The sequence below is a fragment of the Amblyomma americanum genome, chromosome 2 (assembly GCF_052857255.1).
Source record: "Amblyomma americanum isolate KBUSLIRL-KWMA chromosome 2, ASM5285725v1, whole genome shotgun sequence".
In the NCBI taxonomy this organism is placed as follows: Eukaryota; Metazoa; Arthropoda; class Arachnida; order Ixodida; family Ixodidae; genus Amblyomma; species Amblyomma americanum.
The window spans coordinates 206,216,798-206,243,435 of NC_135498.1; the positions used below are offsets into that span (position 1 = coordinate 206,216,798).

At 50.9% G+C, this 26,638-nt stretch overlaps 1 protein-coding gene across 3 annotated transcripts in view; it reads right to left on the reverse strand.

Annotated features, from left to right (window-relative positions):
- LOC144122114 (monocarboxylate transporter 12-like) overlaps window positions 1–25,903 on the reverse strand; it is a 145,933-nt gene extending 120,030 nt beyond the window's left edge. Inside the window, exon 1 of one of the 3 annotated variants that reach the window (XM_077655638.1) lies at window positions 25,520–25,871. The gene's annotated coding sequence lies outside the window, so the exon portion shown is untranslated. Of the gene's footprint in view, window positions 1–25,519 lie in introns of all 3 variants that reach the window. The other 2 variants (XM_077655637.1, XM_077655635.1) reach the window with 2 other exon arrangements.
- Window positions 25,904–26,638: the final 735 nt, after the last annotated feature.

A 26,638-nucleotide genomic window follows, 5' to 3' on the forward strand; every position in this document is an offset into this window, starting at 1 on the left:
CTCAGCTGATCAGCATTTACGAATGAAATAATTTTTAAGAACGAAAAAGTTCTGCAAACTTGGCTACGTGGCTCTTAACACTCCTCAAACGGTTTCATGGGGCAGACACTCTAATTCAGGAATGAACACCCTCACGAGGGCGAGTATTCTTGAGGGCGTCCTACCTTCATCTCCTGAGGGCTTCAATCGTTGAGGTGAGAGCGAGGGAGCAAAAAATGAACGGTTGAGGTTGACGGTGTGTCACAACCTTCGCTACTATCCTGACTTAAGTTTCCACTTGGGGCTGCAGCTGATTCGAGAACAGGCATGGACGCAGGGAAGACAACTAAATAAAAAAAACTAAGCAAGCACTGTAGTTCAGCGGCACGGGTACAAAGGACTGTTTTTTCCACGACCTTTCTGTTCCCCGGTGCTTCTTATGCCGTGCGATGTTATATGGAAGCTTTTACGTCCTACCTCCCGCTCCACCTCTCACGCCGCGCCGCAGGGGCACCATGCCGTGGGTGCTGCTACACATGCGGTCGTTAGGGGCTACACATACAGCTACATGCTGGCCACTGCTTCAAAGAACAGGGTGCTTGAGAGATTATTGTCGAATTCCTCGGCATCCCGATGATTCGCTCATAGTGCATCATATTTTTCGGCAAGTCCGAACGAAGTTTGCCTTAAACTCCCGCCTAGACAAGCGCCCATGTGAGCGGCCTATAAGATGAGTATGAGATGTGAGCACCGCTCAACGACAAGCAGCAGAAGGCGTTGAACGGCCGTGCACGTAATTTATCGAAGGAGGATAGACCGGTTACTGCAATAGCCTCACTTGAACAAAGCAAGTGGGAAAGGGCAGAGAAGGTTCCTAGTGGCACGTAAACAGGACCAGATGGTATTCCAATTACCCTAATAAAGAAGCTAGGGCCAAAATCCAAGCAAACAATAATACAGGTAGTGAATAAAATGACAGTGGATGCGAAAGTCCCCGTTGAATGGCGATTAGGTAGAATGAACATGATATTGTCACCGGCGAAAATACAGAGAACAAAGCTGTTCACTCGGGCGAGGTTTGCCAACACCGCCGCGCTCGTTCTGGACAAAGAAGACGTTCGGCCACGCGCTCGGGAACACAGTTCGACCTCCAGGTGGCGCCGGCAGAAAGTCAGCAGCGTGGCATTGCCCCTCCCATCTAAGAGGCATCGACTCGATGCCGCACGCGAGGGGAAGAAAAAAAAATAAGGCAAAAAGTTAATGGCGGGGTTGGGTCCGGGGCTAACGGGAATAAAACGGCTTCATTCGCGCCACGTGGACGACCTCGGACGTCGGGTGTCGAGAGGACCGGACAGTTCCTTGAGGGAGCACCTCGTAGGTCACCGCGCTGAGGCGGCGTAACACCTGGTACGGACCGAAGTAACGGCGAAGAAGCTTCTCGGAGCGCCCTCGCAAACGGATTGGGCTCCACACCCAGACTTGGTCACCGGGTGTGTAAATCACCTCCCTGCGGCGGAGGTTGTAACGCTCGGCGTCGCGTTGTTGTTGGCACCGGATTCGCTGTCGAGCAACTTGGCGAGCAACTTCGGCGTCACGGACAAATTGGTCGGCATCCACGACAGAAGAGGGAGTAGGATCCGGAAGAAGCATGGCGTCCAGCATGGTCAAGGCTTCGCGACCGTGCACCAAATGGAAAGGAGTGAAGCGCGTCGTTTCGTGAAGCGCAGTGTTGTACGCGAACGTTATGTAAGGAAGTATCCGGTCCCAGTTCGCGTGGTCATCGTCGACATACATAGAAAGCATATCGGCAATTGTCTTGTTAAGCCGCTCAGTCAGTCCGTTGGTTTGCGGATGGTAAGCCGTTGTCTTTCGATGACTGGTGCCACTGAGTCGAAGTACCTCGTTCGTAAGTGCCGACGTGAACGTGGTTCCCCTGTCAGTTAATACGACCGTTGGAGCTCCGTGACGAAGCACAATGTTATGAAGGAAAAAACTTGCGACTTCGGCGGCGTTGCCACGGGGAAGAGCCTTGGTCTCACAGTAGCGGCTGAGATAGTCAGTGGCAACAGCAATGTACCGGTTACCCATGGAAGACGCCGGAAACGGACCGAGTAAGTCCATGCCGACCTGTCGAAATGGGAGGCGCGGGGGATCGATAGGCTGCAGGAGCCCGGCTGGTTTAGTCGGTGGCGTCTTCCGGCGCTGACATTCTCGGCAGGTTCGGACGTAACGGCGGACAACCGCAGCAAGCTTGGGCCAGTAGTACTTGGTGCGTATGCGCGCCAACGTGCGGGAAAACCCGAGATGGCCCGAAGAAAGGTCGTCGTGGCACGCGCGCAGAACTTCGTCACGAAGCGCAGCTGGCACTGCAAGCAGATAGACAATGTCCGTTGGGCCGTAGTTCTTTTTGTAGAGTACCCCATCGCGCAAGCAAAACGATGACAGTCCGCGCTTGAAGAGCCGAGGTGGAAATGGGGCGATTCCTTCAAGGTATTCTATGAGGGGCAGCAGGTCAGAATCGGCCCTTTGTTGTTGGGCAAGGGTGGACGTGGTGAGAGCACCAAGAAAAGCGGAATCGTCGTCGGACTCGTCAGTGGGGCACAGGATTGGGGCGCGGGATAGACAGTCAGCATCGCTGTGTTTCTGGCCAGACTTGTGCACGATGGTGACATCAAATTCTTGTAACCGAAGACTCCAGCGAGCAAGCCGCCCCGAGGGATCCTTCAGGTTCGCCAACCAACAGAGTGAATGGTGGTCGCTCACGACCCGAAACGGGCGGCCATACAAGTACGGACGAAATTTCGTAACGGCCCACAGCACAGCTAGACATTCCTTTTCCGTTGTGGAATAATTGACTTCTGAACGGGACAAAGTGCGACTGGCGTAAGCAATCACGCGTTCTAGACCATCCTGCCGCTGAACAAGGACCGCGCCGAGGCCAACGTTACTAGCATCAGTGTGCAGTTCAGTGTCGGCCTCTTCGTCGAAGTGGCCAAGCACAGGCGTACACTGCAGACGGGACTTGAGTTCTGTGAAGGCGCTGTCCTGGTCTTGGCCCCAGATGAAGGCTTCAGAATCCTTCGTCAGGCGGGTCAAAGGCTCTGCTAGCCGGGAGAAATTGGGAACAAACCGGCGATAGTACGCGCAGAGGCCCAAGAAACGACGCAGGCTCCGTTTGTCTGTTGGCTTAGGGAAGGCAGCTACGGCGGCCGTCTTTTCGGGATCTGGACTAACACCTCGTGCGCTGACAATGTGACCAAGAAACTTCAGCTCTTGAAATGCAAAGTGACATTTCTCTGGCTTGAGAGAGAGACCAGCGGAACGTATGGCCTCAATGCCACGCTGCTGACTTTCTGCCGGCGCCACCTGGAGGTCGAACTGTGTTCCCGAGCGCGTGGCCGAACGTCTTCTTTGTCGAGAACGAGCGCGGCGGTGTTGTCAGTAAACTCGACTGTGACGAACTTGCTGGCTCGCGGAGGGATTGTTATGTGGTCGTCACATATGCGCAACATTACTTTACAGGGCTCAGTGGTTGTGCTAACGGCTCGCTGGGCGGAAAAAGATACCATGAGTTCCTGAAGGTTTATGATCGCACCATACTCGTGAAGGAAATCCATGCCCAGTATGAGGTCCTTTGAACAGTCAGCTAACACGGCAAAGGAGCCGGTGAAAGTAAGACCACGGATTTGGATGCGGCAAGTGCAGACGCCGATTGGCGTCACGACATGGCCACCGGCAGTGCGGATCACGGGTCCACACCAAGGCGTCAGAACCTTACGGAGTGTCATCGCTAGCTCCCTGCTCATCACAGAAAAATCAGCGCCGGTATCGACGAGTGCGCTCAGTTCATAACTGTCGACGGTTACTAAAATTTCAGCGGAAACTAATCGTTCGCAGCACGTCAGTGAGGTCGTCGGATCGGGTCGTTGACGCTCGGGCCGTCGCGTCCAATCGTCGGGTGGAGGCTGTTGACTTCGTGCAGTGGCGGCGGCCCTACCCCCGGAGGACGCCGTCTTCAGTTTTCCCGCCGAGGGCACGTGCCTCCGAACTGACCGGAGGTTGAGGGCCGACTGGGCGTAGCAAAGCGCCTCGGGGATGGCGATCGCGACTGTCGCCGCTGTGAGGTCGGGGGCGGCACTTGAGAGTTCAGGTACTCCTCTATGTCCCGCGGTCTTTCACCATAGCGCGGTCGAGGCGCGTCCGGTGGGAATCCTCTCAGACCCATCCGCCGGTACGGGCAATTCCGCAGAACATGGCCGGGCTCCCCGCAGTGGTAGCAGAGCGGACGATCGTTGGACGTTCGCCACACGTACGCTTTGCGGAATGGAGGGCACGGGTCCTGCTGCTGCTCGATGGGACGCACGTAACGATGGGGTGGTGGTTGTTCGGCAACGGGGCGAAACGCTTGCGGCGCCGAGGCAGGTCGGCGCAGGGCATCGCTGTAGGACATTACGTGCGGCTCCGAAAGGGATGCTGGGGGTGGCTGCACCGCTCGCCGGATTTCGTCACGGAGAACATCGCCTGTCGAAGGTACGCTTTCTGACGGAGCACTCAAGTGGAGGCGTCGCAGTTGTTCGCGGACAATGCTCCGCACAAGCGCTCGCAGCGCCTCATCCCCGGGGCCTGGCAAGGACGTGCAGTACTGAGCGGCCGCTACATTTGCCTGACGGCCGTATTGGGCACTCCGTTCCTGCAAGGAACGTTCTACGGTCGTCGCTTCCTTGGCAAAGGCGGCGACAGTTCTCGGAGGGTCGCGCATGAGGACAGCGAACAGCTGCTCCTTTACCCCACGCATAAGGTGCCTCACCTTTGTAGCTTCGGGCATGGATGGGTCGGCCCGATTGAAGAGGCGGGTCATGTCCTCAATAACCATGGCCACGCTCTCGTTGGACTGCTGTGACCTGGAGCGAAGGGCAAGTTCGGCATTCTCCTTTCGCTCGCTCGAACTGAACGTGGCGAGCACCTCGCGGCGAAAAGCTGCCCAGTTAGAGAAGGACGCCTCGTGGTTCTCGAACCACGTTTTCGCCGAGTCTTGCAGTGCGAAGTACACGTTCAGCAGCTTTCGCTCGTCGTCCCATTGGTTGAACGCGGCGACACGGTCAAAACCGGCCAACCAATCTTCTACATCCTCGAACCGGTCGCCGTGGAAGGATGGTGGCGACCGAGGTGCAAGAAAGACGAACGGCGGGGCACTGCCGAAGGACTGACCTGTCTGGCTGCCAGTGGCGGAAGTCATGGCCCGAGCAGGAATCGTGAGTGGCTCAAATTCGGGTTGCAGGCCTCGCAGGTGACGGCTCGCTTTGTGGACAGGTGTGGCGTCTGCTCGTCGGGGAGAAGCGTCCGGGCTATCGTCCCGGTCAGCGTACATGGGATGATACCCAGCACCTCCACCAAAAATGTCACCGGCGAAAATACAGAGAACAGAGCTGTTCACTCGGGCGAGGTTTGCCATCACCGCCGCGCTCGTTCTGGACAAAGAAGACGTTCGGCCACGCGCTCGGGAACACAGTTCGACCTCCAGGTGGCGCCGGCAGAAAGTCAGCAGCGTGGCAATATATAAGGAAAAGGGGGACAAAGCTGATGTAAGTATCTACCGTCCCATAACAGTGTGACGTTCCTTGTGTGTGCTACGAGGGTCCGCGTTCGACGGCGCGGCGTAGACGGAGCCCCCAGTGGCGGCGAAACCACAACCGGACCCCCTTTCATGTTTCTACTGTATATGGCTGCAAGCAACTTGAGTGACATTGCTTTTGGGCCTGCCGCCGTAGACCGCACGGAGACGACCCAGATGACAGCGGCATCATCAATTACCGAGCCATACTCGTTGAGAGTGAACGACCAGAACGAAGGGGTTTAAGCACAACCGGATCCCCTTTCCATAGTGTCGGCACGAGACGAACGCCGCCGCCGCCGCCGCGGGGAGACGGGCGTTATCTTCCCTAATTGCCGTGGCCGTTCCAGGGGGGCCTCGTTTCGGCGGGCCTGGCCCCGTGGCAAGACGGCGGGCATCATCAATCAACCCTCCCGAGCACATCCCTGGACAAGGGACCACTTTCCCGGCCTTTTAGTGACCTCGCGTTCCGGCCATGAGGGGCGAGTGTCATTTGATGGAGAACGGAGGCCGGTGACCCGCGGGAACAGTCAGCGGGCCAGAGCGCGCCTTACCACAGCCGACGCTATGCGCTATCTCGACGACAACCTTCTTTCCCTCGGACTCAACACGTGAGGGGGGCGAGACCATAAGTGCGGTGGTGTGTTTGTGCGCCCAAGTGAAAGCCCTAGCCCCCCCCCCCACTCCGGCGTGGGCGTCCTCACCCTAGGAAGTGTGGGGATAAGAGGATATAAAAATCGACAAGGAGTACCGAAGAAGGACGCTCAGGACGACATCGTTCGCCAAGGGGGCCTTCGTCCCCATAAAGTCGTCGGCACGTAAGCTCGGACGCCCCAGCCTCTGATGTATAATCTTAATCATGTGTAATTATTGAATATATCTGTTTGTTTAAACTGAGCCATACGGTGTCTGCCTCTCCGTCCCGTGTGGACCTGCGCATTATGGGGGGTCATCACACTGGTGTCAGAAGTGGGGTCTCAAAAGCAAATGTCCTCTGAATGCTGCGACATTCATGACTTCAAAATTGTAATCAAAAGGGAATCACGGGACTGATTGTGGGACTTTTACCCCCATTTGAGAGGCTTGAGGCACTGGAGGGCTTGAGTGAAAAAAAAATGTCTGTATCTGAGGGAGCTTCCACTCCACAGCCGTCGCTCGGAGCAAGCATGCTGGCATTAGGAAGCGTCATTCCGACGTTTACAGGAGATAAGACAGGGGTTCCAATCTGCGATTTCTTTTCCATGCGAGAAGAGATTGGGAAAATGGGGGATGGTCCGATGCTCAAATGCTGGGAATGGCGAGGTGTAAGATGGCAGGAGCTGCTCATGATTTTGCATGGCGAGACGAAAAAGTAAAAACCACCAAATCATTTGCGGAATTTAAGAAGCTCGCGTTTGAGCATTTCGACACTGAACCACGTCACGTGCGGGTACAGAGGTTCCGTGACGCCGGGCAGATGGTAGGGGAGGACGTGCGAACGTTTTCGTCGCGGCTTCAGCGCCTAGCACGCGATACGTTAAGCAGGGAGGAGGAAGGGGACCGGCTAAGGAAGAAATACGCGGAGGATCTACTTAAAGAGGAAATGACCGCTTTGTTCGTGGCTGGACTGCAAGACCCAGTGCGCCGGTTCGTGCTCTCGCGCAAGCCGAGCAATTTCGACCAAGCCGTGCCGGCCGCATTGGATGAGGAACGAAATGAGGCGTTAACGACAGCCGCAGCGAGAATACGCGTCATAGAGAGAGCGGTGCTCAACCCTGAGGTTGCTCTCTTGACAGAGCGGTTAGATCGCTTAGAACAGCTGCTATCTCAGCAGGTGGAACGCCAGGTTGAAGCGCGCGCTCAACAGCGCCCATTCGCGGGAAACCGGAAACCGCCACAAAGCTACAGGCGCGGTATGCGAGATTTTGAAGAAATCGTATGCTTCGCTTGCCAGGGTCGCGGACACATCGCCAGGTTCTGCCAAAACATGCGCCGTGGGGAGCCACAAAGAGAAGCAGGCGAGACACGCCCTAAGCAGGCCTACAGCGGGGCTCCAGATACCGAGACAAAAAACTAGATAGTCCTCCCCATCCTGAGGAGCTTGGGGAGGGAGCAGTGAATGATGAGGTGGTGGTAGTTTGTGTGGCCGACGAGGCATGCCCTGTTGTGCGTTGCAAGTTAAATGGTTGTTGCATGGAATTGCTGATAGATACGGGGTCAAAGGTGACATTGCTTAAGGAGAGCAGTTTTAACACGCTTCGAAGGAAGGGGGACCGCGAGGTGTTGGAAGCGTCTGGTGGTATGGCAACCAAATTTGTCGGCATAACGGGGGTCCTCTTGGCATAAGTGGACTCTACCGGTTACACTTCTCTCTCGGCGGAATTGCATTGGAACACCCCTGCTACGTATGCCCGGACACGGTGTCTCTGCCAAACGGAGTGTCAGGTATATTAGGGCAGGATTTTTTGAGAAAAGGGAAGGTAGTAGTCTCATTCTCTGAGGAAGAGCGGGCGGCTCAAAAGTTCCGTTTTTGAACAGGAGAGGGGCTGCGATTCGCATTACCGATATTGACACCCGTCAAACAGGGGGATCATTGGAGAAGGTATATTCGCGGGTTGCCGTCAGGCTGGTCGATGAGGCGGTCATCCTTCCTTGGTCGGAGCACATTTTGTACGCGTTTGTGCCTTCAGATGTAGAGAGCGGCGCCATGGGAGTGCTTGAGCCGGTCGACTCTCTCAGCAATGGCATGAAGGCAGCCGCGTACCTCGTGACAGTTAATGACGCCCACAGAGTGCCCCTACGGGTGGTTAACTGTAGCCAGCAGCCACTGAGCCTTCCCAAGAACAAAACATTGGCTTTCTTCACCTCTGCGATAGAGAAACGTGAGCCCACCGATACGGTACTCGCAACTGTAGAGCATGCTAGTCCTTCGGCTGCTCCAAAGGTGTCGTTCGATCTTTCTCACGTAAAATCCAGGGAGAGGGAGGCTCTGGCTGGTTTGCTGAACGACTACTCGGAGGTGTTCGCCGCGTCCAACCTGGATTTGGGCTGCTGTGGCGTTATAAAGCACAGGATAGAAACCGGCACTTCATCGCCCGTTTACCAGCGTGCGTACAGGATTCCTTACTCCCAACGTGAGGAGATGGAGCGGCAGGTGCAGGACCTGATTGATCGCGGCATTGTCGAACACTCAAAGTCACCCTGGGGAGCACCAGCACTATTGGTGGAAAAGCCAGATGGCTCGTATCGATTGGTAGAGGACTACCGCAAACTAAATGCGGTAACTCGCATCGATCCATACCCCATCCCCAATATACAGGAGACGCTTTCTCAGCTGGGCTCTGCCAGGTACTTCACGGTAGTGGACATGGCGGCGGAATTCTGGCAGATAGCAATGGATCCGGCAGATGCCGAGAAAACGGCATTCAACACGCCCTCAGGGCACTATGAATGGAAAAGAATGCCGATGGGTCTGGCCAACAGCCCTGCTGTCTGGCAGAGAACCACTGATGTTATCCTGGCAGGTCTTCTGGGGAGGCTGTGCTTCGTGTATATGGATGACATAATCATATACAGTGACAGTTTTGAGAACCATTTGCGCGATATTGAGCAGGTTTTGGTGCGACTAAGAGAAGCGGGTCTCAAGCTGAAGCCCTCCAAGTGCCAATTCCTCAAAAACGAGGTGAAATACCTCGGGCACGTTGTTTCAGCTGACGGCGTGCGACCGGACCCTGAGAAACTAAGGTGCGTCTCGGATTTTCCATCCCCGACTAGCGTCCGCCAGGTCCGGCAGTTTCTCGGCCTGATCGGTTACTACCGAAGGCACATAGAGGAGTTCGCCAAGCTCGCTAAGCCGCTCACCGCCTTAGCAGCCAAAAATGTCGTCTTTCGCTGGGACGAAAACGCGGAGGATGCTTTTGGGGCCCTGAAAAGGAAGCTAATGAGTGCACCTCTGTTGCGCCACCCGGATTTTAATTTGCCCATCGTTATGGCCACAGATGCGTCAAAGTTCGCAGTTGGTGAAGTGCTATCTCAGGTTATTGAGGGCAAAGAACATCCCGCTGCTTTTGCTAGCCGACAGCTGAGCCGCACAGAGAAAAAGTACGGAGCTACGGAAAGGGAGTGCCTCGCCGTTGTCTGGGCAGTAAAGCACTTCAGATGCTACCTTTACGGCCGCAAAATCAAGCTAGTCACAGAGTGCCATCCTCTGAAATGGGTGATGAGTGTCAGGGATCCTAGCTCGCGACTCGCTAGATGGAATCTACACCTGCAGGAATACTGCTTTGAAGTTGAGCACAAGTCAGGAAAGACACATCTGAATGCTGATGCACTCAGCCGCACAGCTGCCGTGGCAGCTATAGATGAGTTTGTCCCCGTAGTCGACCCCGCCGAATTACGCACAGAGCAGTGCAAAGATCCTGACCTGAAGCGAATAATCGAAAGCTTAGAGGGCGCACCGTCTCACCCCGAACAGCTAGGTTATTTCATTGGCAAAGACGGCACCCTGTGTCGGCGCACGAGGCCAACCAGGAAAGGGAGACCAGAGAAAACCGCTTGGGAGAGAGTCGTCATACCTCGGTCGTGGACAGAAAGGGTTCTTCGCGCGTTTCACGATGCGCCATGCGCCGGTCATTTTGGCGTAGCGAAGACACGCAGGCGTGTGGAGCGTTTGTACTTTTGGAGTGGCATGCGACAGGATGTTAGAGACTACTGTGCGAAGTGTCATTCCTGTCTCGAAAGAAAAACACCCAAGGGACGAAGACCAGCTCCAATTCAGCCGTTCCCTAAGGTTTCGGCTCCCTTCGAACGGACAGGTATGGACATAATGGGCCCATTGCCCACGACCACTTCCGGAAACAAGTACATTTTATTATTTGTCGATCACCTTTCAAAATACGCGGAAGCGGTAGCACTCCCAGATCAGAAGGCAGACACGGTTGCAAGAGCATTTGTCGAACAGATCGTGCTCCGACATGGACCCCCGAGGCAACTCTTGACAGATCGGGGAACGAACTTCGTGTCGCAGCTAATGAGGAGAGTTTGCGAGCTGCTTAAGATCGCTAAGAAGCAGACAACACCGCACCATCCGGCTTGCAACGGCGCGGTGGAGCGACTGAACCAAACCGTGGCCGGGTTCCTGTCGCATTTTGTTTCGCGCGACCAGCGGGACTGGGACTTGTGGCTCCCGTATGCAATGTTTGCCTACAATTCCGCAGCACACGAGAGCACGGGGGAATCGCCATTCCTTCTTCTCTACGGCCGAGACCCGGACCAGCCTAGTGAAGTGCCAGAGGGCCCCCGTCGTGTCCCATACGCTTCACTGGACGACTATAAGGTTGAGCTAGAATCGCGATTGCAAGTAGCGAGGGACATCGCAAAGGAGGCCTTAAAGAAAGCGGCGAAGCGCAGGAAGGAGGTGCACGATCGCAGTGCTAGAGACGCACCGTTTGATGTGGGGGACAGCGTGTACATTGAAAACTGCCAAAGGCAGATTGGGCTAGCTCGTAAGTTCCAGACGAAGTGGAGAGGGCCGTGCGAGGTTGTCGAGGAGCTTTCTCCGGTAAACTTCAGAGTCCAAGACGTGAACCGGCGCTTGATAAGGATACACGCAAATCGCCTAAAGTCGGCACCGGTTCAGTATTCACGAAATGAGGAAAGGGAAAGCGCGGATTTTGATGGGGACAGAAGTGAAGCGGAGCGCGCAGATAGTTCGCAAGAAACGCCCTCTCCTGCATTTGTTCGGCAGGCGCCAGAGGTGACGGCCGGAATGCCACCGGATTTACTTCATGCATTGCTAGAAGAAGAAGCGCGCGAGGTTGCCGCGCAGATAACGCGAGGAGAGGCTCCTGCCACGAGCCCTCGCGGGTCCCAAAGCAGACAAAGGGTCACAGACTTACTTAGTATGACTCATGAAGGCCGATATCCGCTGCGAAATCGGAGAGCTAAGTCGGACTAGTGGCGTAAACAGAGCGGAGTTGTGAACTGGTTAGAATTGTGTAATGCCGCAGCTCATAACATTGCTATGTGCTTATGTGTTAAGTTATCGGAGTTGGTAGTTAAACCTTTCTGTCATTAAGTAACACCTTCACAGGAGAGCACGCGGAGCGCATGCAGAACCTGCCCTACTTCCTTTCGTTATCTATATTTTTGTCTGTGCCGTGATCGTGCTAGAAGTGCGAGCTCCTTTGTAACTGTGGTAAATTTATTTCGTCCAGTTTGGACTAGAAAGGAGAGGCTTTGGTGCTGAGTTTCATGTTTATCTCTAAAAGAAGATCAGTGCTGCCCCTGGAGACGCCAGTATTGACAGCGGAGGCATATGGTGTTGTGCAGTGGTGTTGAGTGCAGCGAAAAGTGTTTTGTCGGACGCACTGTGCGAGGCGATTCAGAAAGACAAGGGGAGCTGCATGGACTCAAATGTTCGGAGAACATTCTTCTGGAGGGTGAGCGAGTGTGACGTTCCTTGTGTGTGCTACGAGGGTCCGCGTTCGACGGCGCGGCGTAGACGGAGCCCCCAGTGGCGGCGAAACCACAACCGGACCCCCTTTCATGTTTCTACTGTATATGGCTGCAAGCAACTTGAGTGAGATTGCTTTTGGGCCTGCCGCCGTGGACCGCAGGGAGACGACCCAGATGACAGCGGCATCATCAATTACCGAGCCATACTCGTTGAGAGTGAACGACCAGAACGAAGGGGTTTAAGCACAACCGGATCCCCTTTCCATAGTGTCGGCACGAGACGAACGCCGCCGCCGCCGCCGCCGCGGGGAGACAGGCGTTATCTTCCCCAATTGCCGTGGCCGTTCCAGGGGGGTCTCGTTTCGGCGGGCCTGGCCCCGTGGCAAGACGGCGGGCATCATCAATCAACCCTCCCGAGCACATCCCAGGACAAGGGACCACTTTCCCGGCCTTTTAGTGACCTCGCGTTCCGGCCTAGAGGGGCGAGTGTCATTTGATGGAGAACGGAGGCCGGTGACCCGCGGGAACAGTCAGCGGGCCAGAGCGCGCCTTACCACAGCCGACGCTATGCGCTACCTCGACGACAACTCTCTTTCCCTCGGACTCAACACGTGAGGGGGGCGAGACCATAAGTGCGGTGGTGTGTTTGTGCGCCCAAGTGAAAGCCCTAGGCCCCCCCCCACTCCAGCGTGGGCGTCCTCACCCTAGGGAGTGTGGGGATAAGAGGATATAAAAATCGACAAGGAGTACCGAAGAAGGAAGCTCAGGACGACATCGTTCGCCAAGGGGGCCTTCAGCGCCGAAGCCCAACGGCGTGCAGCTTCTGCCAGCAACCGTTCGAGCTCAACTCCGGAGCCCCTCCATCGTCCCCATGAAGTCGTCGGCACGTAAGCTCGGAGGCCCCAGCCTCTGATGTATAATCTTAATGATGTGTAATTATTGAATATATCTGTTTGTTTAAACTGAGCCATACGGTGTCTCTTTGCCTCTCCGTCCCGTGTGGACCTGCGCATTATGGGGGGTCATCACAACAGTGACATCTGTGGTTTACAGGGTGCTGATGCAGATTATAAAGGACAGATTGCAGGCTTGGTTGGAGAACGAGGGGGTGCTAGGGGAGCTGCAAAATGGGTTCCGGAAACAAAGGACGTTGGAGGATAGTCTTTTTTCATTGACGCAGTGTATAGAGATTGCTGAAAAGGAACACAGCCCCCTATGGCTAGATTTCTGGATATTAAGGGAGCCTACGACAATGTTAATCAAGAGTATCTGTGGGACATACTGGGCACATTGGATGTGGAAGGGGAGTAATTAATATTTTAAAAGATATATATAAAGGTAGCAGAGTGCTTATAAAATGGGAGAAAAATGTAAAAATGTATCAGAGCCTGTAGAGATACAGCGGGGGCTTAGGCAAGGATGTCCTCTGTCTCCTTTGTTGTTCATGTTGTATCTGAAAGGGTTGGAGGACAAGCTAGAGAGGAGCGGACTAGGCTTCAACCTTTCTTTTATCAAGCATGGCGAGTGGATTAAACAGGCATTACAGGGACTAATATACGCCGATGATATAGTGGTAATGGCTGACGAAAAGGAAGATTTACAGAAGTTGATAGACATAAGTGGTACAGAGGGAGATAGGTTAGGTTTCAAGTTTATTAAGGAAAAATCTGCAGTCATGATATTTAAAGATGAGGTCAGCGAGCATAGAATACAGGAGTTCGCGCTAGAAGTTGTGGATGAATACAAATATCTTGGGGTGTGGGTATATAACGGTGCTGAGTACCTGACAGAGCATAAAAATATGTAATGAATAAAGCTAGTAGGAATGCAGCTGTCATGAAAAATAGGGCACTGTGGAATTACGATAGGTATGAAGTGATAAAAGGGATCTGGAAAGGGTTGATGGTTCTTAGCCTGAATTTCGGTAATGCGGTCCTGTGCATGAGACCTGATGTTCAAGCAAGGTTAGAAATTAAACAACGTGGCGTACGGAGGCTAGCTTTGGGAGCACATGGAAATACACCAAATCAGGGGGTACAGGGTGATATGGGATGGGCGTCGTTCGAGAGCAGAGAAGCTAGCTGTAAGATAGCATTTGAGGAGCGATCGAGAAAAATGGGGGAAAATCAGTGGGCTAGGAAAGTTTTCTGATAACTGTATATAAGGAATCATGATACGAAATGGAGAAAGCGAACTAGAAAATTGAGAAGCAAATATCTGGACAGCAGTAGGGGAGCAAATCAGCAATTATCGGTTAAGAAAAAGGTTAAAGAAACAGAGAGAGCGCTGTGGAAAACAGGGATGCTGACGAAATCAGCACTGGGAACATACAGGATTTTTAAGCAGAAAATTGCCAAAGAAAATATCTATGATAATTGTAGGGGAAGCTCTTTGTTTTTTGAGGCCAGGACGTGAGTTTTGCGTACTAAGACATATAAAGTCAGGTACCACGAGACAGACACATAGAGTTGTTGCGTGCGGAGAGGAGGAGGAAACGGCTGAACACTTCACACTTTTCTGTGAAGAGCTTCACCGTACAGTGTAAAGCAGCGGGGATGATTTATCCAAGGCATTTGGGTTTAAAGACAGGGAAGTGAAAGTAAATTTTAAGCGGGTTGAAATAAACAAGCGAAGGTTATCTGATTGGTGGCTAAAAGAAAGAGAAGAGTAAAATTTTATGTCATGGCTAGGTGGCTTAATCCACCGCCCGATTTAAAGCGTTCAGCCGTATCCATCCATCCATCCATCCATCCATCCATCCATCCATCCATCCATCCATCCATCCATCCATCCATCCATCCATCCATCCATCCATCCATCCATCCATCCATCCATCCCTCCCTCACTCCCGCCCTCCATCCATCCATCCATCCATCCATCCCTCCCTCACTCTCGCCCTCCATCCATCCATCCATCCATCCATCCATCCATCCATCCATCCATCCATCCATCCATCCATCCATCCATCCATCCATCCATCCATCCATCCATCCATCCATCCGTCTGTCCGTCCGTCCGTCCGTCCGTCCGTCCGTCCTTCCGTAAAATTTCATGTCATGGCTAGGTGGCTTGAGCCACCGCCCGATTTAAAGGGTTCAGCCATATCCATCGCTCCATCTATAGCGGATGACTGGGCATAATTGTGCCTAGCGTTCCAGCTAAGGTAACCAAGATTTTGGTTCGGTTTATAGGGCATAACGTCTGAAGCGACTAATGTTTTGAGTTGAAGAACCACATTGCGCCTTCAAAAGAGACAAACACAGGAAAAGTCGAAGCAGACGGAAAGAGCGCAAACTATCATCTCTTTCCGTCTCTTTGGCCTTCTTCTGTGTTTGTCTCTTTTGGATGCGCAACGTGGTTCTTCAAAGCAATGCACCAACTGGCCCCAACAAGAAGTTCTTCAAAACTCTAAGGCTTTGAGGGAGGCCATAAAGGATGGCTCCGGATAATGTCTACGGCCAGGAGTTCTTTGACGTTACATAACATGCCCTGCCTACGAACTGGGCTAGGGCAGTACATGTAATGCGAAGACAAGGTAACCGATGGTCTTTAAGGGAAACGAGTGGATTCCAAGAGAAGGAAACCGTACCAGGGGCGTCAGAAAGTTAGTTGGGCGGATGAGATTAAAAAGCTTGCGATGATAGCGTGGCCGCAGCTGGCACAGAACGGAGTTAATTGTAGAGATATCGGAGAGGCCTTTGCCCTGCAGTGGGCGTAGTCAGGCTGCTGCTGCTGCTGCTACTGATGATGATGATGATGACATCGCTCAGTACACGTGTCCTTAGCATTTCATCTTCACCGAAATGCGGGCGCCGCTGCCCGGATCGAAAAGGCGTCTTTCGGGCCAGCAGCAGAGCAACCTAACCACAGAGCTGCAGCGCCGGCCAATCAACCAAGGTTTTAAATAGGACTAGAGACAAAAAAGGTCACAGAAGACGGAAATGAGAACTAAAAACGTATGCTTGATGGCCATTCCCATTAGAGAAAGGAATGCGCCTTTTCTCTTTCAGTGAAAGTAATCGAAGGGGCCCTCATGCATTTACCTTTGGCGGTGTTAATTTTGGAGACTTTTATAACTTCGCTAATCAGCCAATTTCCAGGTTTTCTGATTATGGAGCAGCTTGCGAATGACGGCAGGAATTTGGAATATCTACAGTACACATCGAGGTGCCAAGAAATTACTTTCTACTCTTTGCAGTGCTGTTTACACAGACGATCATTGACGCACCTACCGGTTTGGCCAATGTACACCGCGTCATAGCCTGAGGGAATAGAGTAAACGCTGACGCTGGCAGGGCACGGCACGAGCTCCAATATATGGTTCATGGTGCATGGTCTCTCTCTGTGAGGCTGGCTGACGAGCTGCAAAGCATACAAAGAATTTTTAGCGACGGAGAGCATTAGATGGTGGAGATTAATGTGGCCATAAGGAATGGTGGTGCAAAATTTATTCCTCTCTTTTTTGAAAGGAACGTGCTGCGACGGGTCCTTCCCGCATCCGCTTCCGCTTACAGCTTCGAAGATATTGGGGAGGGAACCCGACGGCGATGATTCGCTCAACCTGTTGGCTGATTCTGGACTATATGGAGTGATGCAGGATCCGCTAACGTGGTTCTGAAATCACATTTTAACAATGCTTCGCTTCGCTAGATAAGAATGAGCTGTCCGAATGGTACGATATAACAGGTTTCGCTTCTCTTCATCGATATGCCCAGCAATCATAGGCGGAATGAAAAACCAGCCTGCGTTCAAGAAATCTGCTTGTGTTTTGAAGTGAAGTAAAACCAATTGCGGGGCTAGTTGGTACATACGGAATAAAGGAAAAGTGCCACAGCGCTAAAAAAGACGAGGACATAGGCGCTGACTCCAACTGGTTTTATTTATTCGAAACAGGAAAGACCGAAAGTTTCCGCACATGCGTCAAAATTGGCGGTGTAAGCACCATCAAACACCTTCGCACAGCCGGCATGTATCTGACCCACACTTTAGACCACCCCTACCTAATCAAACTTGCAGACGACTTTCGCCACTGAAAAGGGACAGCGAGGTGTCACTGATGTAAGCCGAACCTACCTCTTTGACAAAAGAAGCTTCGAGTAATTCATGTGCAAATGTTTCCTTGCTCCGGCCTGGCATTCCTATCTGTGTCAGTTTTGGCTCACAGTTTTGTTTGAAATGGCGAGATCGGCAATGGGCAGATAGATGTGAATTCCGATTGTTCCTTATAGAACGCTTGTGTTCTCCCGCCCGATCATTCGCACACTGGCCCTTTTTGAGCGTCGTAAACTTTCCGACACATAAAGGGGAGTTCATAAATGACCCCCGTGGCACACTTGATGTACGGCTTAACATGCTTCTTAGACTAGCCGTTGGTGTTCTTTCTTCCTTCTCTCGCCACTCGACCGCGTATGTTAGCCAACTTTTGGTGGGGGGGGGGGGGGGGGGGGTTAAAACCATTTGGACGCCGTGTTTGCTGGCGACGTTCTTAAAATTATGCGCCACCTTGTGTGCGTCACGTACGACTACAGGTCTTGTCGCGACTTTCCCATCAAGTTGGCTTTTGTGCTCGGGGGCGCGTCCTTTCATACTTTGTATCAGAGACTCCGTCACAGCCACCACCTTGCATTCGGGACAGCCCACCTATGGAAGCATCATGAGCTGGTTAGTAAAGCTCTCCTTCATCATGTGGCAGCAGGATCTCTGCCAAGCACATTGTAGCGCTTGCTACACTATTGCTCTCTTGAATATTTTCGAATGGGCCTAGTAAATCCTTACAAACTTTGAGACGATAGCACCACCAGACTTCTTTGTGCGTGAACATAAGGTATAGATCTAAAAATTGCAGACAATCACGCTCCGGTAGTTCCGATGTAAAGTTTAATCTCTCCCCGCTACGTTCAAAATCATCTAGGACTTTTTCCACGGTTTCGCCATAAAGCCTGTCGTTCTGTTCTCTTAGAATGATTAAAATGTCATTAGCATACTATCTACAGACTTTGTGAACTCTCGCAGCGTCAAAAGCTAAAGCCAGGGACCGGTCAATAGACGCAAGAAAAATGTTGCATAAAACAGGGACAACACAGGACCCAATGCATACGCCCTGGCGCAGTAAATACAACCGATTGTTAAAAGCGACAAAAGTAGCATGCAGGTGAAACTACAATAGGGCGATGAGGTTATCGACGTTCATAGTAGCGATATTCTGGAAGAGTTTGATCCTATTTACTTAAACGCTCTCCTTAACAGAAGTAAGAAATCTCTGATGGGGGATCGAGTAAAAAAGGTCTACCACACTAAAAGGTCTGCTGAAAAAGCATAGCCTATATCTTCAGCTTTCTCGTTGAAAAACTTGCAGACTTCAAGACAGTTTCTCGTGGCAAAATGATAATCAACTGACAGCCTGTTTAGCTGCCTAAGCAGGTAACGGCTGACGACCTGCTGCCATGTATATTTTTCACTCACAATAGTCATAAATGTACATGAACCTTGTGGATCTTAGCGACAAAGAAGACCATCAGAGTGCTGTATTAGGAATCATTGATGGATTTCGCCAAAGTAACTTGAGTCAAAGACGTGCGCTAATCAATGGCACTGCTTTTGACGCAGTTAGCGCTAGTTTGACACACACAAAGCTCTTCTCCACAGCTTGGATGGGCGTAATCACGAAACTCCCGCCCTTGTCAGCTTGCAGCAAGCTTGTTAAATCTTGGTTAGCTTTGCTGGATCGCTCGGCATATTTATGCCCAGTCATCCCCTACGGTGCGGCTGTTCAACGCCCTCTGGTGCTCGTCGGTGAGGGGCGCTCACATCTCATACTCATTTTATAGGGCACGCGTATGGGCGCTTGTCTAGGCGGCAGCTTGAGCAAACATTGCTCAGACTTGCTGTCAAATATGATGCCCTTAATAGTATGGAACGTTAAAGAAATATAGGAAAGTATTTACTTGTACGTTTGGATTGTTGATTAGGCACAGAGAAAGTATAATAATGCAGCTCTAGAATATGTCAGGTAGCAAATCAAGCGCGTGTCGGAAGCGGGCCATGGCTGGTAAGGCGAAGAAGCAGCTTTCTATAATCACCGGCATTCTGATTGTGCAGAGCTCTATGCTAACGCTAGCAGCTACGATTCGCTGTTTCCACAGGGCGCACACACCCGAATAAAACGCTGACTCGTTATACCTGTTGTAACGGGGTGGTGCTTGTTACCAGTGCGCTCGGCTCTTGTTTGTGTTTCGTTAAGTAATCCGTACATCGTAACGATGATACCTATGTATTCGCCATTTTGTTCTAATACTATTCTTAATCTTAAATTTCTGACCTCACGTCACCGCCGTGATTTGAGCCACGTGCCAATCTTCCAATCGCTTTTTACTATCTTCTACAGCATAATTCTTCCCGTGAACTTTGTTATCTGTAAACAATAGGACGTCAGGCATCCACATCCTGCATCAACATCTGGATGTATCCTGCCACATTCTAGCATAAGGCGTTCAACTGTTTCTACACATTTTCCACACATGCACGTGCGTCATCTTCATGGCTAAATTCAATTTTGCGGCTTCGCGTTCCGAGACACCCTGATCTAGCCTGAAAGAGTAGGGCACCGCGTCTCTAATTATATCATCAAATCTTAATTTTTCATGTATGCGCAGATAGATGAAAGGGCTGCGTAAAGAACCTGCCCTTGGCAGCTTCATTGGCGAGCTAACGCAGTCGTTTTAACAGCAGCGGACATACCGTGTGTTTCAAGGAAGGCTAAAAAATTTCCAAAGAGAGGATTTTTGGGGCAAAAATATGACTTTTTCGGCATAGTACTGCCAGTGTTTTCGGACACCGGAAAGCCGGTGTATGTTCTTGAGTAGTAACCTCGTTAACTAATTTCTGATAACTAACTTTTTAACTATCACAGATAGGCAACTGGTTGCAATTAGAGATTTGTAGCCGGTCGTTAGTAATAGCCATATCACTGGTTAGACTTCCAAAACGCGATTATTTCGCCGCTGTGGCTCGACAAAAGCTGGCTGCATCGTGCAAAATTACATGATCTTTCGAAAGCATGCAAGCAAAGAAACCCCTCCAGTGCACGTAACTAGTCGAAAAACCCAAATTTCTTCGAGCCACAGCGGCAAGGATAATTGTGTTTTCGAAATCTAAAAACGGATATGGCTATTGCCGACTACCGGCTACAAATCTCTAATTGCAACTAGGCACCTAACTGCACTAGTTAAAAAATTAATCACTAAAAATCAGTTTAACCAGCTGACTACTTAAGACGATTCATTAGTTTCTCGTGTCCGCCAACACTGGCAATGCTGTGCCGCAAAAACTATATTTGACCCCGAAGAGCTTATTTATGAAAATTTTTCAACGTGCTCGCTGAAATAACCAGTATAATATGAATGAAGGCCACACGAGATAGCACCCAGTTATTGCATCGAGCATGATGAATGAATGAATCAATGAACGAATTTTTATTTTAACTTTTATCTCAAGAGGCGGACGCATAAACAGCATACAAAAAACAACAAGACTACAAATGTCGGTAAGCAGGGCCAGCTTACCTTGCACTGCTGGCCCTCGCGCAAGCTAAGCTCGTGCAAAAGAGGGATGTGTAAGCATGTCATTACGTACATAGACCAAAAAACAGCTGAGATCTTTAGATGGTTGGTGCCATCACCCTGTGACATTCATGCTGATTGTTTTTCTTTGTCGTTTTTTGTCTTTTTTCTGTTCCTTTTTTTCTATTTTTCTCTTACCTGCTGGAGTTTTGTATTTGCATGTACATATGCGTGGCATTTTCAGCGGAGTAAAACCTACTGAACGCAACGTCCGTGAAACGTTCAACTTTTCATTCTGTCTCTGTCGTCGTCCCTTCCTTGTTTTTACCTGCACTGTTACAGAAGATATAGCATCTTTAGACCACACGCGAATAACGTGCTCTAGCACTTGGGTTTTCACTTTGGCTTCAATTTTCGGATCGATTACGCACGGATGGAAGTTAATGAACATGACGACATCTAAAGCACAGCGCGAGAGACTGGTATTTAAATACGCGGGATGCTGGGGCGATGATCTAATGACAACAAAATCATACGATATGAACACAAGAACCGTCAGCCAAGCTGTCACTGACGTAGAAGGGCTACGATTCTCCAATTTCCTTCGGGGTTTCAGTGTATGGGAGCCAGTCACTTGCGAGATCCTCAAGTTTCGCAATTTCCAAATATCTTGCAGTTGCTTCTTTTACACATTCTTACATTGGTCGTGCGCCAAGATCCGTGTGACGCACCTCGATCCTGCTCCTCCCTATTACGTGAAATCCCAAAGCATTACCAGATTATACGGGACAGCGTCCTCGGCTTCAGACGGAGGTTATCTAATGTCGAGGGGGTCAAGTGGAAAATCCTTTCTAGAATCATTTAGAGGACGTCCCAGAAAGAAAATAATTGTCCCAGCAGTCCAAGAAAGGGTGCTCAATCCTTCCATCGTTTTTACAAATAAAGCACTGCACTCTCTGCGGAACAAGCAATTCCTTCTCGTGCAGCCACGTTTCAGCCGGCAAAATGTCTCTGTAAAACGTAAACGGAAAAAAGATCAGCGATTGCGTAGTATACAAATGTAGTGGCGGGCAAAACTGATCTGCTCGTGCCGCCAGAGGTTTCGTGCGTTTGAAACCGATTGGCAGCCGTAAAGCATTTCATTTTAGTTTTTTCAATGCAGCTCAAGCTTAGCCAGTAAAAAAACGGCAAAATCGTTGAGCGGGGTTCCTGTTGTGCTAGCGCGATAAAAGCTTTGTTGCCGGGAATATACTGACATGAAAATTTGCACGCAAGCTCCAACATGCAATGAATACACAAAAATAAAGTTGAATGGCACAAAGGAGAAAACACAGGAAGGCGGAGAATCCAAAGAGACAGAAAGAGGCGCTCTTTCTGTCTCTGTAGCTTCGTGTGTTTGTTCCTTTGCGCCATCCAACTTTTTGATGAACCAACTAGCCCAGCAGCAAGTACTTCTGAATACACAAAGTGAGATCGTAGTGGCCCTAATTCGCGATCCTGGACATTAAACGGTTAACATGCAGTAACATTGTACACCAAGAGACCACTTCTGCATTTCGCCTACACTAATATTAGGCCCCTTGAAGCGCGATTTGATCCCGCGGCGACCTTGTGTTCACAAGCCAAGCGATGTATACACTGGGGCAGTACGGAGGATAAGAGGAGATAAGCGAAAATAGGAGATTTGGAAATTAATTGGCGGCAGTAAGAAAGATCGTTAGTCAGTGCGTTAAGAAAAGTGGAGTAGGGGTTACGAATGAGACGCAATTGGAGCGGTAGTTATTAGCTTCGTTAAAATTATTACCACTTTATTCAAGGGAAGCTTCAGTCCCTTCTGTCGGCTTTCATTCGCTTAACTGTAAATAACAAGTTATCCTTTATTTATTTCATGTTGCATTGTGTTGATTGAGGCCATAGACACGGGCAAGCTGCTTCAACATTAAGGGAAGAAAGAGAGCAAAAAAGGGATCGGGACTAGGGCGGAGCACGAATGATTGGGTTGTGTTCTACGGCGCCGTTTTCGTGTTCTTTATATTCGTCTTTTGCAGAATTGGTTTCTGTTTCACGTTCTAAAATATTTACTAATCTTGTGAATAAACGCAACCATCCGATGTTTTTTTTTCTTCGCAATCATGGTTCGGTAATTCATTACGACGTTAGTTTATGACTCGGACATTCTCTATTTCGAGCAGAACCATCTGCGACCGATCGATCTTTCTTTTCCGTAACGAAAAAGTTCGGGCCAACCTTGGCTCACATATCTATGAGTATATCTCGCTGAATCTACTGAGAGAACTCACTGCTACTGGCTAATATCCAGGCTTCCACCGTTGTCATGTGAGCGTCTGTTGTGCCGATGCTGTTGCAATGCATACGCAAGCGCCTCTCGCGCAAAGAGCACGAGATAAGATCCCCCACACGACAACCGAAACTAAGCGAAAAATGCACTTTCGGCGGCGCTCAGTCAGTGCACCATTAGTAGCGTATCGAAGCTGGGCACGAATGCGGGCGACCACTATTCGTCGGTACGCTGCTAAGCCCACTCTGTCGAAAGCCATCCACTCTGACTGTTCGCTTTTTACTGTATTCTGTCTTCCCACCTCTCTGGCGTAGGCGTGCCGAAAGGCGCGTGTTTTCCTCTGGTGCGATGTTTTATTGATTTTTGGTTGTTTTTCTGAAGTCTTTCTCTGTTGCGTCACGGCAATAAAAACCATCGCTAAAAAGGCACACTGGGACAGCTAGCTGTTGAAAGCGGAGAGCGAAGGCAAAAGAAAAAAAATAGCCTTCACCGCAACCGCGCACTATGCAAGAAGCGGGTGAACGTGCCGGAGAGCCCAGTCAGCGAACGCGTGCGGTGCGATGCATGCCAGGGGCGTATCCACTCCCCGCGAGCGATGCGATTTAAATGCTTGCAAGCGCGGCGCTCCGGGAAATAGCGCTTTGGCGGACGCACCGGTTGGCGCCAAGGTTGCGTCTCAATACCTTCGACCGGTTCGGCGACGAAATAAATGCCCGCGATAAGACCAGTCGCGAAAACACCGTGCACGCTCGCCAAGTTTCGGCTGCGAAAGGGAAACGAATGGGGCGCGGTGGCCCGTCCAAACATGCCGCTCGTTAAAGTAGCAGAGAGCTACTGTCGTCCGCTGACCGCCCGGGTGGATATATGGGAGCGGCCTGGTTGCTAGGCCGTGTGGATGCTTATCACCGACTTGTTTGCTCTCAGACCGAGTGTGCCGAGTGTTTAGCGCCGGAATAGCGCGGTGACGTTAGAAGCTGCATTTGTGATGAAACCGCATGGAAAAATCACCGCTGGGAATCTGAACTAAACGAGTAGGAATATATTTACGTCGCGGAGCTTTGGTTATGCTGAATGTCGCACAAGCTTCGCCGCACTTCAGTCCATGCAAACACTGTGGCCCAAATAGCTACTTTTGTTTAGAGACATTTCCATAAACAAGTATTTTAAAAATAATCTGCAATTTGATTAAGTAGAGTGACATAGCGCGCAGAATTTTCGGACCGTTCTTGAGCGGTAGTCACTAACACTGCAGGTTGCTATGATAAAAAGTAGTACAGCGCGAGAAACTAACCCGGGCTTGTAATTGTGTTTGTTTATATCTTTTTCTCTCAAAAGAGACATCGCCCTACGTCGATGAGCAATAAATATAACTGCTTCTTACGAGGCCTTCCTTGCCGCTCTCTATGCCACCTTGCACTAAAGAGCCGCCGCGGTGGCTGAGTGGTTATGGCACTCGGCTGCCGGCCCGAATGACGCGGGTTCGATCCCAGCCGCGGCGGTCGAATTTCGATGGAGGCGAAATTATAGAGGCCCGTGTACTGTGCGATGTCAGTGCACGTTAAAGAACCCCAGGTGGTCGAAATTTCCGGAGCCCTTCACTACGGCGTCTCTCATAGCCTGAGTTGCTTTGAGACGTTAAACCCCTATAAACCAACCTTGCACTAAGACAAAAAAGTATGGGCAGAATAGTTTTCACTCCGTTGTACCTGAGGCGAGAACAGTGTTACGCATACGCCAAAACCAAAAGAGTAACCGTGCGATAGCATGAAATGAGTTCATATGATGCCAGCAGTCAATGTGAGGAAATACGGCCAGCATTAGCTCTTGGCATTGCTTGTGTTAAGATTAGCGTAAGGGGCGGTATCGGGCCATGTCAGCGGTGCAACTTCTTTTTGCTGTTTATGCAACATTTTCAAGGTGGTCGAATTTGCTTGTGATTGCCCTCTACAGTACCACAACTTGTTTAATACCACTCGGGGAAAAGCTGCTTTAGTAAATGAGAGAATGAATAAACCAACGTAGAGACAAGGAGTGGAATGACAGCAATGTCCTGGTATATCCAGCGAGGCTGAGCACGAGCAATGATTGAAAATATATCACAGGATAAGAAGCAAGAATCTTTCATGCCGACATCAGTAAATATACAGCTGAATGCTACGGACTGAGCGTTGGCTTTTAGTCAGTAGGCAAAGCTCCCAAATATTTTCTTAACTTTAAAAAAACACTTACTACAGGCTCTTACCGTTGCGACCAACTTGAGCTGATGAGAGAGGAGGACACTTGTAGTGTGAATTATTGCCATAAATTTCTAGCGAATACTTATTATCACCGGTAAGGCCAACGAGAACTTGACTGTTTCTCCGAAAGTACTTCACTCACTACACTTTGGTCTTAGCCGACTGTCATTACGCTCAACTTCGCAGCGATAACGAATCTCGCAATTGCTGAGAGTTGGCACTGCTGAAGCAAATACATTACTCTTGGATGAAAAAAAGTAATGTGGAATTGTTTTCTAAATAACGACACATGGTCCAGGGGATGCACTAAAAGCAAATAAGCAACGAGGGAAAGAGCTGTGGAGGCCGCGCAACTCCCATCATGCGACGCTGACAGACCAAGCACGCTTGACAGACTTACCCGATTAACCGATGCCCCACGCGAAGGAAGGAAAGGGAAGGGCTGGCTGGCTGCTGTTCCTGATGCTGCCAACAGCCTGGCTACCAATGCATCGTCCGGTGTGCAACAGGTTGTCGTCTCCAAGTGCGCGCACCAAAAGAAAACTAGCCGCGTCGTAGTCGCCTTGGAATACTTAAGTATCCAGTTCGCAGGCGAGGCCGCTGTCGGCTTGCTGTGTTAGCCCTAAGAAGACAACACGAATCATCAAGGTACACAGACCTTTTCCCGACTGTGGCGCCCTGGGAAACAACGAGGACGATGCTGCCTGCTCCGCACCCCTAAACAACGCTGAAGACGGCGTCGCGCCTCCAGCGAAACAACGCCTCGCCTAGGCGAAGAGGGGGATCCGAAGAGAGGGAAAGTCGCCTTCCCTCCGCTGGGATAATCGTTGGCCTTGGTGCACGCGGAAGGAGCACACCTCTCGATCTCGACTTTGTTTATTTCAGCATCTTCCATCCCCCACCAGTCCAAGAGAAAGAAGCGCGAATAAGCGCCGATGCCCCGCTGGAGAGTCTTATTTCTGCAAAGGCCGCTCGTTGCTTGTTTTCGTATTTCCGGGACGCTCGCCTACCGCACTCAGCTGCTCACGAAAGCCGGCTGGGAAGCGAACCGGTCCGCGGAGTTTCGCAGAGGCCGTACAGCCGCTACGATGCCCAGCATGTGGCCGAGGCGAGGGGGAGGGCGGCCGCTTACGCAGCAGCTGCGGCGCGGAAGTGTGCGCCGCAAAACATGTTAATTGCGAAATGAGAGAGGGAGGAGATGCTTTTGTCTTTTGGTTTGCCGGAAGGCCATGGAAGGGGGGGGGGGTGGCACCTTATAGACGCCTGACTTTCGTTACCAGTTCGGTCACTTCAAAGGGGACTTCAGTGGCATAAAAGAACCAATTCACAGAGGCGTGGTCTTTTGTAGAGTTTTCGGAAAAGTTTGAACTCCATCCGAAGAAAGAAATAAACACACTAGAACGGCATGGCAGTTGAGTCTGCTTACGTGTTCTCGTCTCGTTCTAGTTGCGGTGTTTCTTTCTTTGTTCAAGGATGGACCGACAAGCTTAGGAACGTTTCCTTTCGGTGAAATATCATA